Raw genomic sequence first — 14,018 nt, 5'->3', positions numbered from 1 at the left:
CAGCTAACCACACTGCTTAGTGTCCTTACATCGCAGACACGTTCGTTTGCCAGTATACATATAATGGAGACCGCGTCTGACACAGTGGTGTGTGGGCCGAGCTTTGCTGTGCATTGCAACATGCAGTCGCGAGGACTGCCCTCGGCGGTGCTTCCGTGGCCGTGATCGTCTAGTGGTTAGGACATTGCGTTGTGGCCGCAATAACCCAGGTTCGAATCCTGGTCACGGCAATTTTTAAAGTTTTGCCTTGGTGTCGCTGCAGTGACGGTTGTGACTCAGTGTTTGAAATCACGGTGCCCTCTTGATTTTTCACTCATGTTCCGCAGGCTGCAGGTGGCACTACCAATTCTTTATCAACACGCAATGCCGCCACACGAGAGCGCGGGCAGCTACCTGTGTAGTTACTCTCTATTCGAAAAGGGCAGTTGTTTGAGGTGCAATGGATGAGCAGCCAGTCGCAGCTGTGTCGTGCACTGTTTCTACAAAAGCGAAGAGCACTGGCACAGGTAGCGTGGCCGAGCGGTCTAAGGCGCTGGTTTAAGGCACCAGTCTCTTCGGAGGCGTGGGTTCGAATCCCACCGCTGCCACATTTTTCTGTTTTTTGTGCCATTGTGGTGTTTTCTCGTGGGGTAGAACGCAGCTCCTGTGACCGCCGTGCAGCGTCGGTAGCGTGGCCGAGCGGTCTAAGGCGCTGGTTTCAGGCACCAGTCTCCTCGGAGGCGTGGGTTCGAATCCCACCGCTGCCAATGTTTTCTGTCTCGAAAGCCGCAGCACTGATTACCCGCGACGAAAGCAGCGCAGCAAGCCGTGAGCGTCTCTTTCTTAAATTGTCGTAGCACAGTGCGCGGTGCAACGACATGATTCACAGGCGCCGTTTGGTGTCATAGTGGCTGGCGTTCGTCTCTACGAAATGAGTCCCGAGCATGCCGCTGTACAAAGTGGGAGCGTATAATTTTGTAGTTGTCGTTTAGTAGCGTGTGTATAGATTGCTGTGTTCGCTGGAGTAGCCCTTGTGCCGTTGTCCGGTGTGGTCTAGTGGCTAGGATACCTGGCTCTCACCCAGGATGCCCGGGTTCGATTCCCGGTACCGGAAAAGCGAGCGCAATTTGTTGCTCCTCTTATGCGACTTGGCCCGACTTAGCTCGACTGACGCTTCGCTGACGCTTGCAGAAAACTACGTTAAGTACGATTCGTGGTCACAAGTGACGGCGAGAGCGATGCGACATCTGTCCACCTCTTATCGAGGCACATACCTGTGGTGAACAGAGTAGGAGGACTGCAAGACACTGCCACGGGGGTTGAATGCAGCTAACCACACTGCTTAGTGTCCTTACATCGCAGACACGTTCGTTTGCCAGTATACATATAATGGAGACCGCGTCTGACACAGTGGTGTGTGGGCCGAGCTTTGCTGTGCATTGCAACATGCAGTCGCGAGGACTGCCCTCGGCGGTGCTTCCGTGGCCGTGATCGTCTAGTGGTTAGGACATTGCGTTGTGGCCGCAATAACCCAGGTTCGAATCCTGGTCACGGCAATTTTTAAAGTTTTGCCTTGGTGTCGCTGCAGTGACGGTTGTGACTCAGTGTTTGAAATCACGGTGCCCTCTTGATTTTTCACTCATGTTCCGCAGGCTGCAGGTGGCACTACCAATTCTTTATCAACACGCAATGCCGCCACACGAGAGCGCGGGCAGCTACCTGTGTAGTTACTCTCTATTCGAAAAGGGCAGTTGTTTGAGGTGCAATGGATGAGCAGCCAGTCGCAGCTGTGTCGTGCACTGTTTCTACAAAAGCGAAGAGCACTGGCACAGGTAGCGTGGCCGAGCGGTCTAAGGCGCTGGTTTAAGGCACCAGTCTCTTCGGAGGCGTGGGTTCGAATCCCACCGCTGCCACATTTTTCTGTTTTTTGTGCCATTGTGGTGTTTTCTCGTGGGGTAGAACGCAGCTCCTGTGACCGCCGTGCAGCGTCGGTAGCGTGGCCGAGCGGTCTAAGGCGCTGGTTTCAGGCACCAGTCTCCTCGGAGGCGTGGGTTCGAATCCCACCGCTGCCAATGTTTTCTGTCTCGAAAGCCGCAGCACTGATTACCCGCGACGAAAGCAGCGCAGCAAGCCGTGAGCGTCTCTTTCTTAAATTGTCGTAGCACAGTGCGCGGTGCAACGACATGATTCACAGGCGCCGTTTGGTGTCATAGTGGCTGGCGTTCGTCTCTACGAAATGAGTCCCGAGCATGCCGCTGTACAAAGTGGGAGCGTATAATTTTGTAGTTGTCGTTTAGTAGCGTGTGTATAGATTGCTGTGTTCGCTGGAGTAGCCCTTGTGCCGTTGTCCGGTGTGGTCTAGTGGCTAGGATACCTGGCTCTCACCCAGGATGCCCGGGTTCGATTCCCGGTACCGGAAAAGCGAGCGCAATTTGTTGCTCCTCTTATGCGACTTGGCCCGACTTAGCTCGACTGACGCTTCGCTGACGCTTGCAGAAAACTACGTTAAGTACGATTCGTGGTCACAAGTGACGGCGAGAGCGATGCGACATCTGTCCACCTCTTATCGAGGCACATACCTGTGGTGAACAGAGTAGGAGGACTGCAAGACACTGCCACGGGGGTTGAATGCAGCTAACCACACTGCTTAGTGTCCTTACATCGCAGACACGTTCGTTTGCCAGTATACATATAATGGAGACCGCGTCTGACACAGTGGTGTGTGGGCCGAGCTTTGCTGTGCATTGCAACATGCAGTCGCGAGGACTGCCCTCGGCGGTGCTTCCGTGGCCGTGATCGTCTAGTGGTTAGGACATTGCGTTGTGGACGCAATAACCCAGGTTCGAATCCTGGTCACGGCAATTTTTAAAGTTTTGCCTTGGTGTCGCTGCAGTGACGGTTGTGACTCAGTGTTTGAAATCACGGTGCCCTCTTGATTTTTCACTCATGTTCCGCAGGCTGCAGGTGGCACTACCAATTCTTTATCAACACGCAATGCCGCCACACGAGAGCGCGGGCAGCTACCTGTGTAGTTACTCTCTATTCGAAAAGGGCAGTTGTTTGAGGTGCAATGGATGAGCAGCCAGTCGCAGCTGTGTCGTGCACTGTTTCTACAAAAGCGAAGAGCACTGGCACAGGTAGCGTGGCCGAGCGGTCTAAGGCGCTGGTTTAAGGCACCAGTCTCTTCGGAGGCGTGGGTTCGAATCCCACCGCTGCCACATTTTTCTGTTTTTTGTGCCATTGTGGTGTTTTCTCGTGGGGTAGAACGCAGCTCCTGTGACCGCCGTGCAGCGTCGGTAGCGTGGCCGAGCGGTCTAAGGCGCTGGTTTCAGGCACCAGTCTCCTCGGAGGCGTGGGTTCGAATCCCACCGCTGCCAATGTTTTCTGTCTCGAAAGCCGCAGCACTGATTACCCGCGACGAAAGCAGCGCAGCAAGCCGTGAGCGTCTCTTTCTTAAATTGTCGTAGCACAGTGCGCGGTGCAACGACATGATTCACAGGCGCCGTTTGGTGTCATAGTGGCTGGCGTTCGTCTCTACGAAATGAGTCCCGAGCATGCCGCTGTACAAAGTGGGAGCGTATAATTTTGTAGTTGTCGTTTAGTAGCGTGTGTATAGATTGCTGTGTTCGCTGGAGTAGCCCTTGTGCCGTTGTCCGGTGTGGTCTAGTGGCTAGGATACCTGGCTCTCACCCAGGAGGCCCGGGTTCGATTCCCGGTACCGGAAAAGCGAGCGCAATTTGTTGCTCCTCTTATGCGACTTGGCCCGACTTAGCTCGACTGACGCTTCGCTGACGCTTGCAGAAAACTACGTTAAGTACGATTCGTGGTCACAAGTGACGGCGAGAGCGATGCGACATCTGTCCACCTCTTATCGAGGCACATACCTGTGGTGAACAGAGTAGGAGGACTGCAAGACACTGCCACGGGGGTTGAATGCAGCTAACCACACTGCTTAGTGTCCTTACATCGCAGACACGTTCGTTTGCCAGTATACATATAATGGAGACCGCGTCTGACACAGTGGTGTGTGGGCCGAGCTTTGCTGTGCATTGCAACATGCAGTCGCGAGGACTGCCCTCGGCGGTGCTTCCGTGGCCGTGATCGTCTAGTGGTTAGGACATTGCGTTGTGGCCGCAATAACCCAGGTTCGAATCCTGGTCACGGCAATTTTTAAAGTTTTGCCTTGGTGTCGCTGCAGTGACGGTTGTGACTCAGTGTTTGAAATCACGGTGCCCTCTTGATTTTTCACTCATGTTCCGCAGGCTGCAGGTGGCACTACCAATTCTTTATCAACACGCAATGCCGCCACACGAGAGCGCGGGCAGCTACCTGTGTAGTTACTCTCTATTCGAAAAGGGCAGTTGTTTGAGGTGCAATGGATGAGCAGCCAGTCGCAGCTGTGTCGTGCACTGTTTCTACAAAAGCGAAGAGCACTGGCACAGGTAGCGTGGCCGAGCGGTCTAAGGCGCTGGTTTAAGGCACCAGTCTCTTCGGAGGCGTGGGTTCGAATCCCACCGCTGCCACATTTTTCTGTTTTTTGTGCCATTGTGGTGTTTTCTCGTGGGGTAGAACGCAGCTCCTGTGACCGCCGTGCAGCGTCGGTAGCGTGGCCGAGCGGTCTAAGGCGCTGGTTTCAGGCACCAGTCTCCTCGGAGGCGTGGGTTCGAATCCCACCGCTGCCAATGTTTTCTGTCTCGAAAGCCGCAGCACTGATTACCCGCGACGAAAGCAGCGCAGCAAGCCGTGAGCGTCTCTTTCTTAAATTGTCGTAGCACAGTGCGCGGTGCAACGACATGATTCACAGGCGCCGTTTGGTGTCATAGTGGCTGGCGTTCGTCTCTACGAAATGAGTCCCGAGCATGCCGCTGTACAAAGTGGGAGCGTATAATTTTGTAGTTGTCGTTTAGTAGCGTGTGTATAGATTGCTGTGTTCGCTGGAGTAGCCCTTGTGCCGTTGTCCGGTGTGGTCTAGTGGCTAGGATACCTGGCTCTCACCCAGGAGGCCCGGGTTCGATTCCCGGTACCGGAAAAGCGAGCGCAATTTGTTGCTCCTCTTATGCGACTTGGCCCGACTTAGCTCGACTGACGCTTCGCTGACGCTTGCAGAAAACTACGTTAAGTACGATTCGTGGTCACAAGTGACGGCGAGAGCGATGCGACATCTGTCCACCTCTTATCGAGGCACATACCTGTGGTGAACAGAGTAGGAGGACTGCAAGACACTGCCACGGGGGTTGAATGCAGCTAACCACACTGCTTAGTGTCCTTACATCGCAGACACGTTCGTTTGCCAGTATACATATAATGGAGACCGCGTCTGACACAGTGGTGTGTGGGCCGAGCTTTGCTGTGCATTGCAACATGCAGTCGCGAGGACTGCCCTCGGCGGTGCTTCCGTGGCCGTGATCGTCTAGTGGTTAGGACATTGCGTTGTGGACGCAATAACCCAGGTTCGAATCCTGGTCACGGCAATTTTTAAAGTTTTGCCTTGGTGTCGCTGCAGTGACGGTTGTGACTCAGTGTTTGAAATCACGGTGCCCTCTTGATTTTTCACTCATGTTCCGCAGGCTGCAGGTGGCACTACCAATTCTTTATCAACACGCAATGCCGCCACACGAGAGCGCGGGCAGCTACCTGTGTAGTTACTCTCTATTCGAAAAGGGCAGTTGTTTGAGGTGCAATGGATGAGCAGCCAGTCGCAGCTGTGTCGTGCACTGTTTCTACAAAAGCGAAGAGCACTGGCACAGGTAGCGTGGCCGAGCGGTCTAAGGCGCTGGTTTAAGGCACCAGTCTCTTCGGAGGCGTGGGTTCGAATCCCACCGCTGCCACATTTTTCTGTTTTTTGTGCCATTGTGGTGTTTTCTCGTGGGGTAGAACGCAGCTCCTGTGACCGCCGTGCAGCGTCGGTAGCGTGGCCGAGCGGTCTAAGGCGCTGGTTTCAGGCACCAGTCTCCTCGGAGGCGTGGGTTCGAATCCCACCGCTGCCAATGTTTTCTGTCTCGAAAGCCGCAGCACTGATTACCCGCGACGAAAGCAGCGCAGCAAGCCGTGAGCGTCTCTTTCTTAAATTGTCGTAGCACAGTGCGCGGTGCAACGACATGATTCACAGGCGCCGTTTGGTGTCATAGTGGCTGGCGTTCGTCTCTACGAAATGAGTCCCGAGCATGCCGCTGTACAAAGTGGGAGCGTATAATTTTGTAGTTGTCGTTTAGTAGCGTGTGTATAGATTGCTGTGTTCGCTGGAGTAGCCCTTGTGCCGTTGTCCGGTGTGGTCTAGTGGCTAGGATACCTGGCTCTCACCCAGGAGGCCCGGGTTCGATTCCCGGTACCGGAAAAGCGAGCGCAATTTGTTGCTCCTCTTATGCGACTTGGCCCGACTTAGCTCGACTGACGCTTCGCTGACGCTTGCAGAAAACTACGTTAAGTACGATTCGTGGTCACAAGTGACGGCGAGAGCGATGCGACATCTGTCCACCTCTTATCGAGGCACATACCTGTGGTGAACAGAGTAGGAGGACTGCAAGACACTGCCACGGGGGTTGAATGCAGCTAACCACACTGCTTAGTGTCCTTACATCGCAGACACGTTCGTTTGCCAGTATACATATAATGGAGACCGCGTCTGACACAGTGGTGTGTGGGCCGAGCTTTGCTGTGCATTGCAACATGCAGTCGCGAGGACTGCCCTCGGCGGTGCTTCCGTGGCCGTGATCGTCTAGTGGTTAGGACATTGCGTTGTGGCCGCAATAACCCAGGTTCGAATCCTGGTCACGGCAATTTTTAAAGTTTTGCCTTGGTGTCGCTGCAGTGACGGTTGTGACTCAGTGTTTGAAATCACGGTGCCCTCTTGATTTTTCACTCATGTTCCGCAGGCTGCAGGTGGCACTACCAATTCTTTATCAACACGCAATGCCGCCACACGAGAGCGCGGGCAGCTACCTGTGTAGTTACTCTCTATTCGAAAAGGGCAGTTGTTTGAGGTGCAATGGATGAGCAGCCAGTCGCAGCTGTGTCGTGCACTGTTTCTACAAAAGCGAAGAGCACTGGCACAGGTAGCGTGGCCGAGCGGTCTAAGGCGCTGGTTTAAGGCACCAGTCTCTTCGGAGGCGTGGGTTCGAATCCCACCGCTGCCACATTTTTCTGTTTTTTGTGCCATTGTGGTGTTTTCTCGTGGGGTAGAACGCAGCTCCTGTGACCGCCGTGCAGCGTCGGTAGCGTGGCCGAGCGGTCTAAGGCGCTGGTTTCAGGCACCAGTCTCCTCGGAGGCGTGGGTTCGAATCCCACCGCTGCCAATGTTTTCTGTCTCGAAAGCCGCAGCACTGATTACCCGCGACGAAAGCAGCGCAGCAAGCCGTGAGCGTCTCTTTCTTAAATTGTCGTAGCACAGTGCGCGGTGCAACGACATGATTCACAGGCGCCGTTTGGTGTCATAGTGGCTGGCGTTCGTCTCTACGAAATGAGTCCCGAGCATGCCGCTGTACAAAGTGGGAGCGTATAATTTTGTAGTTGTCGTTTAGTAGCGTGTGTATAGATTGCTGTGTTCGCTGGAGTAGCCCTTGTGCCGTTGTCCGGTGTGGTCTAGTGGCTAGGATACCTGGCTCTCACCCAGGAGGCCCGGGTTCGATTCCCGGTACCGGAAAAGCGAGCGCAATTTGTTGCTCCTCTTATGCGACTTGGCCCGACTTAGCTCGACTGACGCTTCGCTGACGCTTGCAGAAAACTACGTTAAGTACGATTCGTGGTCACAAGTGACGGCGAGAGCGATGCGACATCTGTCCACCTCTTATCGAGGCACATACCTGTGGTGAACAGAGTAGGAGGACTGCAAGACACTGCCACGGGGGTTGAATGCAGCTAACCACACTGCTTAGTGTCCTTACATCGCAGACACGTTCGTTTGCCAGTATACATATAATGGAGACCGCGTCTGACACAGTGGTGTGTGGGCCGAGCTTTGCTGTGCATTGCAACATGCAGTCGCGAGGACTGCCCTCGGCGGTGCTTCCGTGGCCGTGATCGTCTAGTGGTTAGGACATTGCGTTGTGGCCGCAATAACCCAGGTTCGAATCCTGGTCACGGCAATTTTTAAAGTTTTGCCTTGGTGTCGCTGCAGTGACGGTTGTGACTCAGTGTTTGAAATCACGGTGCCCTCTTGATTTTTCACTCATGTTCCGCAGGCTGCAGGTGGCACTACCAATTCTTTATCAACACGCAATGCCGCCACACGAGAGCGCGGGCAGCTACCTGTGTAGTTACTCTCTATTCGAAAAGGGCAGTTGTTTGAGGTGCAATGGATGAGCAGCCAGTCGCAGCTGTGTCGTGCACTGTTTCTACAAAAGCGAAGAGCACTGGCACAGGTAGCGTGGCCGAGCGGTCTAAGGCGCTGGTTTAAGGCACCAGTCTCTTCGGAGGCGTGGGTTCGAATCCCACCGCTGCCACATTTTTCTGTTTTTTGTGCCATTGTGGTGTTTTCTCGTGGGGTAGAACGCAGCTCCTGTGACCGCCGTGCAGCGTCGGTAGCGTGGCCGAGCGGTCTAAGGCGCTGGTTTCAGGCACCAGTCTCCTCGGAGGCGTGGGTTCGAATCCCACCGCTGCCAATGTTTTCTGTCTCGAAAGCCGCAGCACTGATTACCCGCGACGAAAGCAGCGCAGCAAGCCGTGAGCGTCTCTTTCTTAAATTGTCGTAGCACAGTGCGCGGTGCAACGACATGATTCACAGGCGCCGTTTGGTGTCATAGTGGCTGGCGTTCGTCTCTACGAAATGAGTCCCGAGCATGCCGCTGTACAAAGTGGGAGCGTATAATTTTGTAGTTGTCGTTTAGTAGCGTGTGTATAGATTGCTGTGTTCGCTGGAGTAGCCCTTGTGCCGTTGTCCGGTGTGGTCTAGTGGCTAGGATACCTGGCTCTCACCCAGGAGGCCCGGGTTCGATTCCCGGTACCGGAAAAGCGAGCGCAATTTGTTGCTCCTCTTATGCGACTTGGCCCGACTTAGCTCGACTGACGCTTCGCTGACGCTTGCAGAAAACTACGTTAAGTACGATTCGTGGTCACAAGTGACGGCGAGAGCGATGCGACATCTGTCCACCTCTTATCGAGGCACATACCTGTGGTGAACAGAGTAGGAGGACTGCAAGACACTGCCACGGGGGTTGAATGCAGCTAACCACACTGCTTAGTGTCCTTACATCGCAGACACGTTCGTTTGCCAGTATACATATAATGGAGACCGCGTCTGACACAGTGGTGTGTGGGCCGAGCTTTGCTGTGCATTGCAACATGCAGTCGCGAGGACTGCCCTCGGCGGTGCTTCCGTGGCCGTGATCGTCTAGTGGTTAGGACATTGCGTTGTGGCCGCAATAACCCAGGTTCGAATCCTGGTCACGGCAATTTTTAAAGTTTTGCCTTGGTGTCGCTGCAGTGACGGTTGTGACTCAGTGTTTGAAATCACGGTGCCCTCTTGATTTTTCACTCATGTTCCGCAGGCTGCAGGTGGCACTACCAATTCTTTATCAACACGCAATGCCGCCACACGAGAGCGCGGGCAGCTACCTGTGTAGTTACTCTCTATTCGAAAAGGGCAGTTGTTTGAGGTGCAATGGATGAGCAGCCAGTCGCAGCTGTGTCGTGCACTGTTTCTACAAAAGCGAAGAGCACTGGCACAGGTAGCGTGGCCGAGCGGTCTAAGGCGCTGGTTTAAGGCACCAGTCTCTTCGGAGGCGTGGGTTCGAATCCCACCGCTGCCACATTTTTCTGTTTTTTGTGCCATTGTGGTGTTTTCTCGTGGGGTAGAACGCAGCTCCTGTGACCGCCGTGCAGCGTCGGTAGCGTGGCCGAGCGGTCTAAGGCGCTGGTTTCAGGCACCAGTCTCCTCGGAGGCGTGGGTTCGAATCCCACCGCTGCCAATGTTTTCTGTCTCGAAAGCCGCAGCACTGATTACCCGCGACGAAAGCAGCGCAGCAAGCCGTGAGCGTCTCTTTCTTAAATTGTCGTAGCACAGTGCGCGGTGCAACGACATGATTCACAGGCGCCGTTTGGTGTCATAGTGGCTGGCGTTCGTCTCTACGAAATGAGTCCCGAGCATGCCGCTGTACAAAGTGGGAGCGTATAATTTTGTAGTTGTCGTTTAGTAGCGTGTGTATAGATTGCTGTGTTCGCTGGAGTAGCCCTTGTGCCGTTGTCCGGTGTGGTCTAGTGGCTAGGATACCTGGCTCTCACCCAGGAGGCCCGGGTTCGATTCCCGGTACCGGAAAAGCGAGCGCAATTTGTTGCTCCTCTTATGCGACTTGGCCCGACTTAGCTCGACTGACGCTTCGCTGACGCTTGCAGAAAACTACGTTAAGTACGATTCGTGGTCACAAGTGACGGCGAGAGCGATGCGACATCTGTCCACCTCTTATCGAGGCACATACCTGTGGTGAACAGAGTAGGAGGACTGCAAGACACTGCCACGGGGGTTGAATGCAGCTAACCACACTGCTTAGTGTCCTTACATCGCAGACACGTTCGTTTGCCAGTATACATATAATGGAGACCGCGTCTGACACAGTGGTGTGTGGGCCGAGCTTTGCTGTGCATTGCAACATGCAGTCGCGAGGACTGCCCTCGGCGGTGCTTCCGTGGCCGTGATCGTCTAGTGGTTAGGACATTGCGTTGTGGCCGCAATAACCCAGGTTCGAATCCTGGTCACGGCAATTTTTAAAGTTTTGCCTTGGTGTCGCTGCAGTGACGGTTGTGACTCAGTGTTTGAAATCACGGTGCCCTCTTGATTTTTCACTCATGTTCCGCAGGCTGCAGGTGGCACTACCAATTCTTTATCAACACGCAATGCCGCCACACGAGAGCGCGGGCAGCTACCTGTGTAGTTACTCTCTATTCGAAAAGGGCAGTTGTTTGAGGTGCAATGGATGAGCAGCCAGTCGCAGCTGTGTCGTGCACTGTTTCTACAAAAGCGAAGAGCACTGGCACAGGTAGCGTGGCCGAGCGGTCTAAGGCGCTGGTTTAAGGCACCAGTCTCTTCGGAGGCGTGGGTTCGAATCCCACCGCTGCCACATTTTTCTGTTTTTTGTGCCATTGTGGTGTTTTCTCGTGGGGTAGAACGCAGCTCCTGTGACCGCCGTGCAGCGTCGGTAGCGTGGCCGAGCGGTCTAAGGCGCTGGTTTCAGGCACCAGTCTCCTCGGAGGCGTGGGTTCGAATCCCACCGCTGCCAATGTTTTCTGTCTCGAAAGCCGCAGCACTGATTACCCGCGACGAAAGCAGCGCAGCAAGCCGTGAGCGTCTCTTTCTTAAATTGTCGTAGCACAGTGCGCGGTGCAACGACATGATTCACAGGCGCCGTTTGGTGTCATAGTGGCTGGCGTTCGTCTCTACGAAATGAGTCCCGAGCATGCCGCTGTACAAAGTGGGAGCGTATAATTTTGTAGTTGTCGTTTAGTAGCGTGTGTATAGATTGCTGTGTTCGCTGGAGTAGCCCTTGTGCCGTTGTCCGGTGTGGTCTAGTGGCTAGGATACCTGGCTCTCACCCAGGAGGCCCGGGTTCGATTCCCGGTACCGGAAAAGCGAGCGCAATTTGTTGCTCCTCTTATGCGACTTGGCCCGACTTAGCTCGACTGACGCTTCGCTGACGCTTGCAGAAAACTACGTTAAGTACGATTCGTGGTCACAAGTGACGGCGAGAGCGATGCGACATCTGTCCACCTCTTATCGAGGCACATACCTGTGGTGAACAGAGTAGGAGGACTGCAAGACACTGCCACGGGGGTTGAATGCAGCTAACCACACTGCTTAGTGTCCTTACATCGCAGACACGTTCGTTTGCCAGTATACATATAATGGAGACCGCGTCTGACACAGTGGTGTGTGGGCCGAGCTTTGCTGTGCATTGCAACATGCAGTCGCGAGGACTGCCCTCGGCGGTGCTTCCGTGGCCGTGATCGTCTAGTGGTTAGGACATTGCGTTGTGGCCGCAATAACCCAGGTTCGAATCCTGGTCACGGCAATTTTTAAAGTTTTGCCTTGGTGTCGCTGCAGTGACGGTTGTGACTCAGTGTTTGAAATCACGGTGCCCTCTTGATTTTTCACTCATGTTCCGCAGGCTGCAGGTGGCACTACCAATTCTTTATCAACACGCAATGCCGCCACACGAGAGCGCGGGCAGCTACCTGTGTAGTTACTCTCTATTCGAAAAGGGCAGTTGTTTGAGGTGCAATGGATGAGCAGCCAGTCGCAGCTGTGTCGTGCACTGTTTCTACAAAAGCGAAGAGCACTGGCACAGGTAGCGTGGCCGAGCGGTCTAAGGCGCTGGTTTAAGGCACCAGTCTCTTCGGAGGCGTGGGTTCGAATCCCACCGCTGCCACATTTTTCTGTTTTTTGTGCCATTGTGGTGTTTTCTCGTGGGGTAGAACGCAGCTCCTGTGACCGCCGTGCAGCGTCGGTAGCGTGGCCGAGCGGTCTAAGGCGCTGGTTTCAGGCACCAGTCTCCTCGGAGGCGTGGGTTCGAATCCCACCGCTGCCAATGTTTTCTGTCTCGAAAGCCGCAGCACTGATTACCCGCGACGAAAGCAGCGCAGCAAGCCGTGAGCGTCTCTTTCTTAAATTGTCGTAGCACAGTGCGCGGTGCAACGACATGATTCACAGGCGCCGTTTGGTGTCATAGTGGCTGGCGTTCGTCTCTACGAAATGAGTCCCGAGCATGCCGCTGTACAAAGTGGGAGCGTATAATTTTGTAGTTGTCGTTTAGTAGCGTGTGTATAGATTGCTGTGTTCGCTGGAGTAGCCCTTGTGCCGTTGTCCGGTGTGGTCTAGTGGCTAGGATACCTGGCTCTCACCCAGGAGGCCCGGGTTCGATTCCCGGTACCGGAAAAGCGAGCGCAATTTGTTGCTCCTCTTATGCGACTTGGCCCGACTTAGCTCGACTGACGCTTCGCTGACGCTTGCAGAAAACTACGTTAAGTACGATTCGTGGTCACAAGTGACGGCGAGAGCGATGCGACATCTGTCCACCTCTTATCGAGGCACATACCTGTGGTGAACAGAGTAGGAGGACTGCAAGACACTGCCACGGGGGTTGAATGCAGCTAACCACACTGCTTAGTGTCCTTACATCGCAGACACGTTCGTTTGCCAGTATACATATAATGGAGACCGCGTCTGACACAGTGGTGTGTGGGCCGAGCTTTGCTGTGCATTGCAACATGCAGTCGCGAGGACTGCCCTCGGCGGTGCTTCCGTGGCCGTGATCGTCTAGTGGTTAGGACATTGCGTTGTGGCCGCAATAACCCAGGTTCGAATCCTGGTCACGGCAATTTTTAAAGTTTTGCCTTGGTGTCGCTGCAGTGACGGTTGTGACTCAGTGTTTGAAATCACGGTGCCCTCTTGATTTTTCACTCATGTTCCGCAGGCTGCAGGTGGCACTACCAATTCTTTATCAACACGCAATGCCGCCACACGAGAGCGCGGGCAGCTACCTGTGTAGTTACTCTCTATTCGAAAAGGGCAGTTGTTTGAGGTGCAATGGATGAGCAGCCAGTCGCAGCTGTGTCGTGCACTGTTTCTACAAAAGCGAAGAGCACTGGCACAGGTAGCGTGGCCGAGCGGTCTAAGGCGCTGGTTTAAGGCACCAGTCTCTTCGGAGGCGTGGGTTCGAATCCCACCGCTGCCACATTTTTCTGTTTTTTGTGCCATTGTGGTGTTTTCTCGTGGGGTAGAACGCAGCTCCTGTGACCGCCGTGCAGCGTCGGTAGCGTGGCCGAGCGGTCTAAGGCGCTGGTTTCAGGCACCAGTCTCCTCGGAGGCGTGGGTTCGAATCCCACCGCTGCCAATGTTTTCTGTCTCGAAAGCCGCAGCACTGATTACCCGCGACGAAAGCAGCGCAGCAAGCCGTGAGCGTCTCTTTCTTAAATTGTCGTAGCACAGTGCGCGGTGCAACGACATGATTCACAGGCGCCGTTTGGTGTCATAGTGGCTGGCGTTCGTCTCTACGAAATGAGTCCCGAGCATGCCGCTGTACAAAGTGGGAGCGTATAATTTTGTAGTTGTCGTT

General features: G+C 54.4%; 43 non-coding genes across 43 annotated transcripts; all 43 read left to right on the top strand.

Annotated features, from left to right (window-relative positions):
- Nucleotides 1-158: 158 nt before the first annotated feature.
- On the top strand, nt 159-230 carry Trnah-gug (transfer RNA histidin (anticodon GUG)). Its single transcript has one exon. It is a non-coding gene; the product is annotated as a tRNA-His (tRNA).
- A 275-nt stretch (nt 231-505) lies between these two features.
- Nucleotides 506-587, top strand: Trnal-aag (transfer RNA leucine (anticodon AAG)). Its single transcript has one exon. It is a non-coding gene; the product is annotated as a tRNA-Leu (tRNA).
- Nucleotides 588-664: 77 nt separating this feature from the next.
- Trnal-cag (transfer RNA leucine (anticodon CAG)) lies at nt 665-746 on the top strand. Its single transcript has one exon. It is a non-coding gene; the product is annotated as a tRNA-Leu (tRNA).
- A 275-nt stretch (nt 747-1,021) lies between these two features.
- Nucleotides 1,022-1,093, top strand: Trnae-cuc (transfer RNA glutamic acid (anticodon CUC)). Its single transcript has one exon. It is a non-coding gene; the product is annotated as a tRNA-Glu (tRNA).
- Nucleotides 1,094-1,463: 370 nt separating this feature from the next.
- Trnah-gug (transfer RNA histidin (anticodon GUG)) lies at nt 1,464-1,535 on the top strand. Its single transcript has one exon. It is a non-coding gene; the product is annotated as a tRNA-His (tRNA).
- Nucleotides 1,536-1,810: 275 nt separating this feature from the next.
- Trnal-aag (transfer RNA leucine (anticodon AAG)) lies at nt 1,811-1,892 on the top strand. Its single transcript has one exon. It is a non-coding gene; the product is annotated as a tRNA-Leu (tRNA).
- A 77-nt stretch (nt 1,893-1,969) lies between these two features.
- On the top strand, nt 1,970-2,051 carry Trnal-cag (transfer RNA leucine (anticodon CAG)). Its single transcript has one exon. It is a non-coding gene; the product is annotated as a tRNA-Leu (tRNA).
- Nucleotides 2,052-2,326: 275 nt separating this feature from the next.
- On the top strand, nt 2,327-2,398 carry Trnae-cuc (transfer RNA glutamic acid (anticodon CUC)). Its single transcript has one exon. It is a non-coding gene; the product is annotated as a tRNA-Glu (tRNA).
- Nucleotides 2,399-2,768: 370 nt separating this feature from the next.
- Trnah-gug (transfer RNA histidin (anticodon GUG)) lies at nt 2,769-2,840 on the top strand. Its single transcript has one exon. It is a non-coding gene; the product is annotated as a tRNA-His (tRNA).
- A 275-nt stretch (nt 2,841-3,115) lies between these two features.
- Nucleotides 3,116-3,197, top strand: Trnal-aag (transfer RNA leucine (anticodon AAG)). The gene has a single exon. It is a non-coding gene; the product is annotated as a tRNA-Leu (tRNA).
- A 77-nt stretch (nt 3,198-3,274) lies between these two features.
- Trnal-cag (transfer RNA leucine (anticodon CAG)) lies at nt 3,275-3,356 on the top strand. Its single transcript has one exon. It is a non-coding gene; the product is annotated as a tRNA-Leu (tRNA).
- A 275-nt stretch (nt 3,357-3,631) lies between these two features.
- On the top strand, nt 3,632-3,703 carry Trnae-cuc (transfer RNA glutamic acid (anticodon CUC)). The gene has a single exon. It is a non-coding gene; the product is annotated as a tRNA-Glu (tRNA).
- A 370-nt stretch (nt 3,704-4,073) lies between these two features.
- Nucleotides 4,074-4,145, top strand: Trnah-gug (transfer RNA histidin (anticodon GUG)). Its single transcript has one exon. It is a non-coding gene; the product is annotated as a tRNA-His (tRNA).
- Nucleotides 4,146-4,420: 275 nt separating this feature from the next.
- Nucleotides 4,421-4,502, top strand: Trnal-aag (transfer RNA leucine (anticodon AAG)). Its single transcript has one exon. It is a non-coding gene; the product is annotated as a tRNA-Leu (tRNA).
- Nucleotides 4,503-4,579: 77 nt separating this feature from the next.
- On the top strand, nt 4,580-4,661 carry Trnal-cag (transfer RNA leucine (anticodon CAG)). Its single transcript has one exon. It is a non-coding gene; the product is annotated as a tRNA-Leu (tRNA).
- Nucleotides 4,662-4,936: 275 nt separating this feature from the next.
- Trnae-cuc (transfer RNA glutamic acid (anticodon CUC)) lies at nt 4,937-5,008 on the top strand. Its single transcript has one exon. It is a non-coding gene; the product is annotated as a tRNA-Glu (tRNA).
- Nucleotides 5,009-5,378: 370 nt separating this feature from the next.
- Nucleotides 5,379-5,450, top strand: Trnah-gug (transfer RNA histidin (anticodon GUG)). Its single transcript has one exon. It is a non-coding gene; the product is annotated as a tRNA-His (tRNA).
- Nucleotides 5,451-5,725: 275 nt separating this feature from the next.
- On the top strand, nt 5,726-5,807 carry Trnal-aag (transfer RNA leucine (anticodon AAG)). Its single transcript has one exon. It is a non-coding gene; the product is annotated as a tRNA-Leu (tRNA).
- Nucleotides 5,808-5,884: 77 nt separating this feature from the next.
- Trnal-cag (transfer RNA leucine (anticodon CAG)) lies at nt 5,885-5,966 on the top strand. Its single transcript has one exon. It is a non-coding gene; the product is annotated as a tRNA-Leu (tRNA).
- Nucleotides 5,967-6,241: 275 nt separating this feature from the next.
- Trnae-cuc (transfer RNA glutamic acid (anticodon CUC)) lies at nt 6,242-6,313 on the top strand. Its single transcript has one exon. It is a non-coding gene; the product is annotated as a tRNA-Glu (tRNA).
- Nucleotides 6,314-6,683: 370 nt separating this feature from the next.
- Nucleotides 6,684-6,755, top strand: Trnah-gug (transfer RNA histidin (anticodon GUG)). The gene has a single exon. It is a non-coding gene; the product is annotated as a tRNA-His (tRNA).
- Nucleotides 6,756-7,030: 275 nt separating this feature from the next.
- Nucleotides 7,031-7,112, top strand: Trnal-aag (transfer RNA leucine (anticodon AAG)). Its single transcript has one exon. It is a non-coding gene; the product is annotated as a tRNA-Leu (tRNA).
- A 77-nt stretch (nt 7,113-7,189) lies between these two features.
- Nucleotides 7,190-7,271, top strand: Trnal-cag (transfer RNA leucine (anticodon CAG)). Its single transcript has one exon. It is a non-coding gene; the product is annotated as a tRNA-Leu (tRNA).
- A 275-nt stretch (nt 7,272-7,546) lies between these two features.
- Nucleotides 7,547-7,618, top strand: Trnae-cuc (transfer RNA glutamic acid (anticodon CUC)). Its single transcript has one exon. It is a non-coding gene; the product is annotated as a tRNA-Glu (tRNA).
- A 370-nt stretch (nt 7,619-7,988) lies between these two features.
- Trnah-gug (transfer RNA histidin (anticodon GUG)) lies at nt 7,989-8,060 on the top strand. Its single transcript has one exon. It is a non-coding gene; the product is annotated as a tRNA-His (tRNA).
- Nucleotides 8,061-8,335: 275 nt separating this feature from the next.
- Nucleotides 8,336-8,417, top strand: Trnal-aag (transfer RNA leucine (anticodon AAG)). Its single transcript has one exon. It is a non-coding gene; the product is annotated as a tRNA-Leu (tRNA).
- Nucleotides 8,418-8,494: 77 nt separating this feature from the next.
- Nucleotides 8,495-8,576, top strand: Trnal-cag (transfer RNA leucine (anticodon CAG)). Its single transcript has one exon. It is a non-coding gene; the product is annotated as a tRNA-Leu (tRNA).
- Nucleotides 8,577-8,851: 275 nt separating this feature from the next.
- Trnae-cuc (transfer RNA glutamic acid (anticodon CUC)) lies at nt 8,852-8,923 on the top strand. The gene has a single exon. It is a non-coding gene; the product is annotated as a tRNA-Glu (tRNA).
- Nucleotides 8,924-9,293: 370 nt separating this feature from the next.
- On the top strand, nt 9,294-9,365 carry Trnah-gug (transfer RNA histidin (anticodon GUG)). The gene has a single exon. It is a non-coding gene; the product is annotated as a tRNA-His (tRNA).
- A 275-nt stretch (nt 9,366-9,640) lies between these two features.
- On the top strand, nt 9,641-9,722 carry Trnal-aag (transfer RNA leucine (anticodon AAG)). The gene has a single exon. It is a non-coding gene; the product is annotated as a tRNA-Leu (tRNA).
- A 77-nt stretch (nt 9,723-9,799) lies between these two features.
- Nucleotides 9,800-9,881, top strand: Trnal-cag (transfer RNA leucine (anticodon CAG)). Its single transcript has one exon. It is a non-coding gene; the product is annotated as a tRNA-Leu (tRNA).
- A 275-nt stretch (nt 9,882-10,156) lies between these two features.
- Nucleotides 10,157-10,228, top strand: Trnae-cuc (transfer RNA glutamic acid (anticodon CUC)). The gene has a single exon. It is a non-coding gene; the product is annotated as a tRNA-Glu (tRNA).
- Nucleotides 10,229-10,598: 370 nt separating this feature from the next.
- Trnah-gug (transfer RNA histidin (anticodon GUG)) lies at nt 10,599-10,670 on the top strand. Its single transcript has one exon. It is a non-coding gene; the product is annotated as a tRNA-His (tRNA).
- Nucleotides 10,671-10,945: 275 nt separating this feature from the next.
- Nucleotides 10,946-11,027, top strand: Trnal-aag (transfer RNA leucine (anticodon AAG)). The gene has a single exon. It is a non-coding gene; the product is annotated as a tRNA-Leu (tRNA).
- Nucleotides 11,028-11,104: 77 nt separating this feature from the next.
- Trnal-cag (transfer RNA leucine (anticodon CAG)) lies at nt 11,105-11,186 on the top strand. Its single transcript has one exon. It is a non-coding gene; the product is annotated as a tRNA-Leu (tRNA).
- Nucleotides 11,187-11,461: 275 nt separating this feature from the next.
- Nucleotides 11,462-11,533, top strand: Trnae-cuc (transfer RNA glutamic acid (anticodon CUC)). Its single transcript has one exon. It is a non-coding gene; the product is annotated as a tRNA-Glu (tRNA).
- A 370-nt stretch (nt 11,534-11,903) lies between these two features.
- On the top strand, nt 11,904-11,975 carry Trnah-gug (transfer RNA histidin (anticodon GUG)). Its single transcript has one exon. It is a non-coding gene; the product is annotated as a tRNA-His (tRNA).
- Nucleotides 11,976-12,250: 275 nt separating this feature from the next.
- On the top strand, nt 12,251-12,332 carry Trnal-aag (transfer RNA leucine (anticodon AAG)). The gene has a single exon. It is a non-coding gene; the product is annotated as a tRNA-Leu (tRNA).
- A 77-nt stretch (nt 12,333-12,409) lies between these two features.
- Trnal-cag (transfer RNA leucine (anticodon CAG)) lies at nt 12,410-12,491 on the top strand. The gene has a single exon. It is a non-coding gene; the product is annotated as a tRNA-Leu (tRNA).
- Nucleotides 12,492-12,766: 275 nt separating this feature from the next.
- Nucleotides 12,767-12,838, top strand: Trnae-cuc (transfer RNA glutamic acid (anticodon CUC)). The gene has a single exon. It is a non-coding gene; the product is annotated as a tRNA-Glu (tRNA).
- A 370-nt stretch (nt 12,839-13,208) lies between these two features.
- On the top strand, nt 13,209-13,280 carry Trnah-gug (transfer RNA histidin (anticodon GUG)). The gene has a single exon. It is a non-coding gene; the product is annotated as a tRNA-His (tRNA).
- A 275-nt stretch (nt 13,281-13,555) lies between these two features.
- Nucleotides 13,556-13,637, top strand: Trnal-aag (transfer RNA leucine (anticodon AAG)). Its single transcript has one exon. It is a non-coding gene; the product is annotated as a tRNA-Leu (tRNA).
- Nucleotides 13,638-13,714: 77 nt separating this feature from the next.
- On the top strand, nt 13,715-13,796 carry Trnal-cag (transfer RNA leucine (anticodon CAG)). The gene has a single exon. It is a non-coding gene; the product is annotated as a tRNA-Leu (tRNA).
- The last annotated feature ends 222 nt before the right edge of the window (nt 13,797-14,018 follow it).

The sequence above is a fragment of the Schistocerca gregaria genome, unplaced genomic scaffold (assembly GCF_023897955.1).
Source record: "Schistocerca gregaria isolate iqSchGreg1 unplaced genomic scaffold, iqSchGreg1.2 ptg001141l, whole genome shotgun sequence".
Taxonomy (NCBI): Eukaryota; Metazoa; Arthropoda; class Insecta; order Orthoptera; family Acrididae; genus Schistocerca; species Schistocerca gregaria.
Note: the sequence above shows the minus strand (reverse complement) of the source record. Positions and strands in the feature narration are given on the sequence as shown.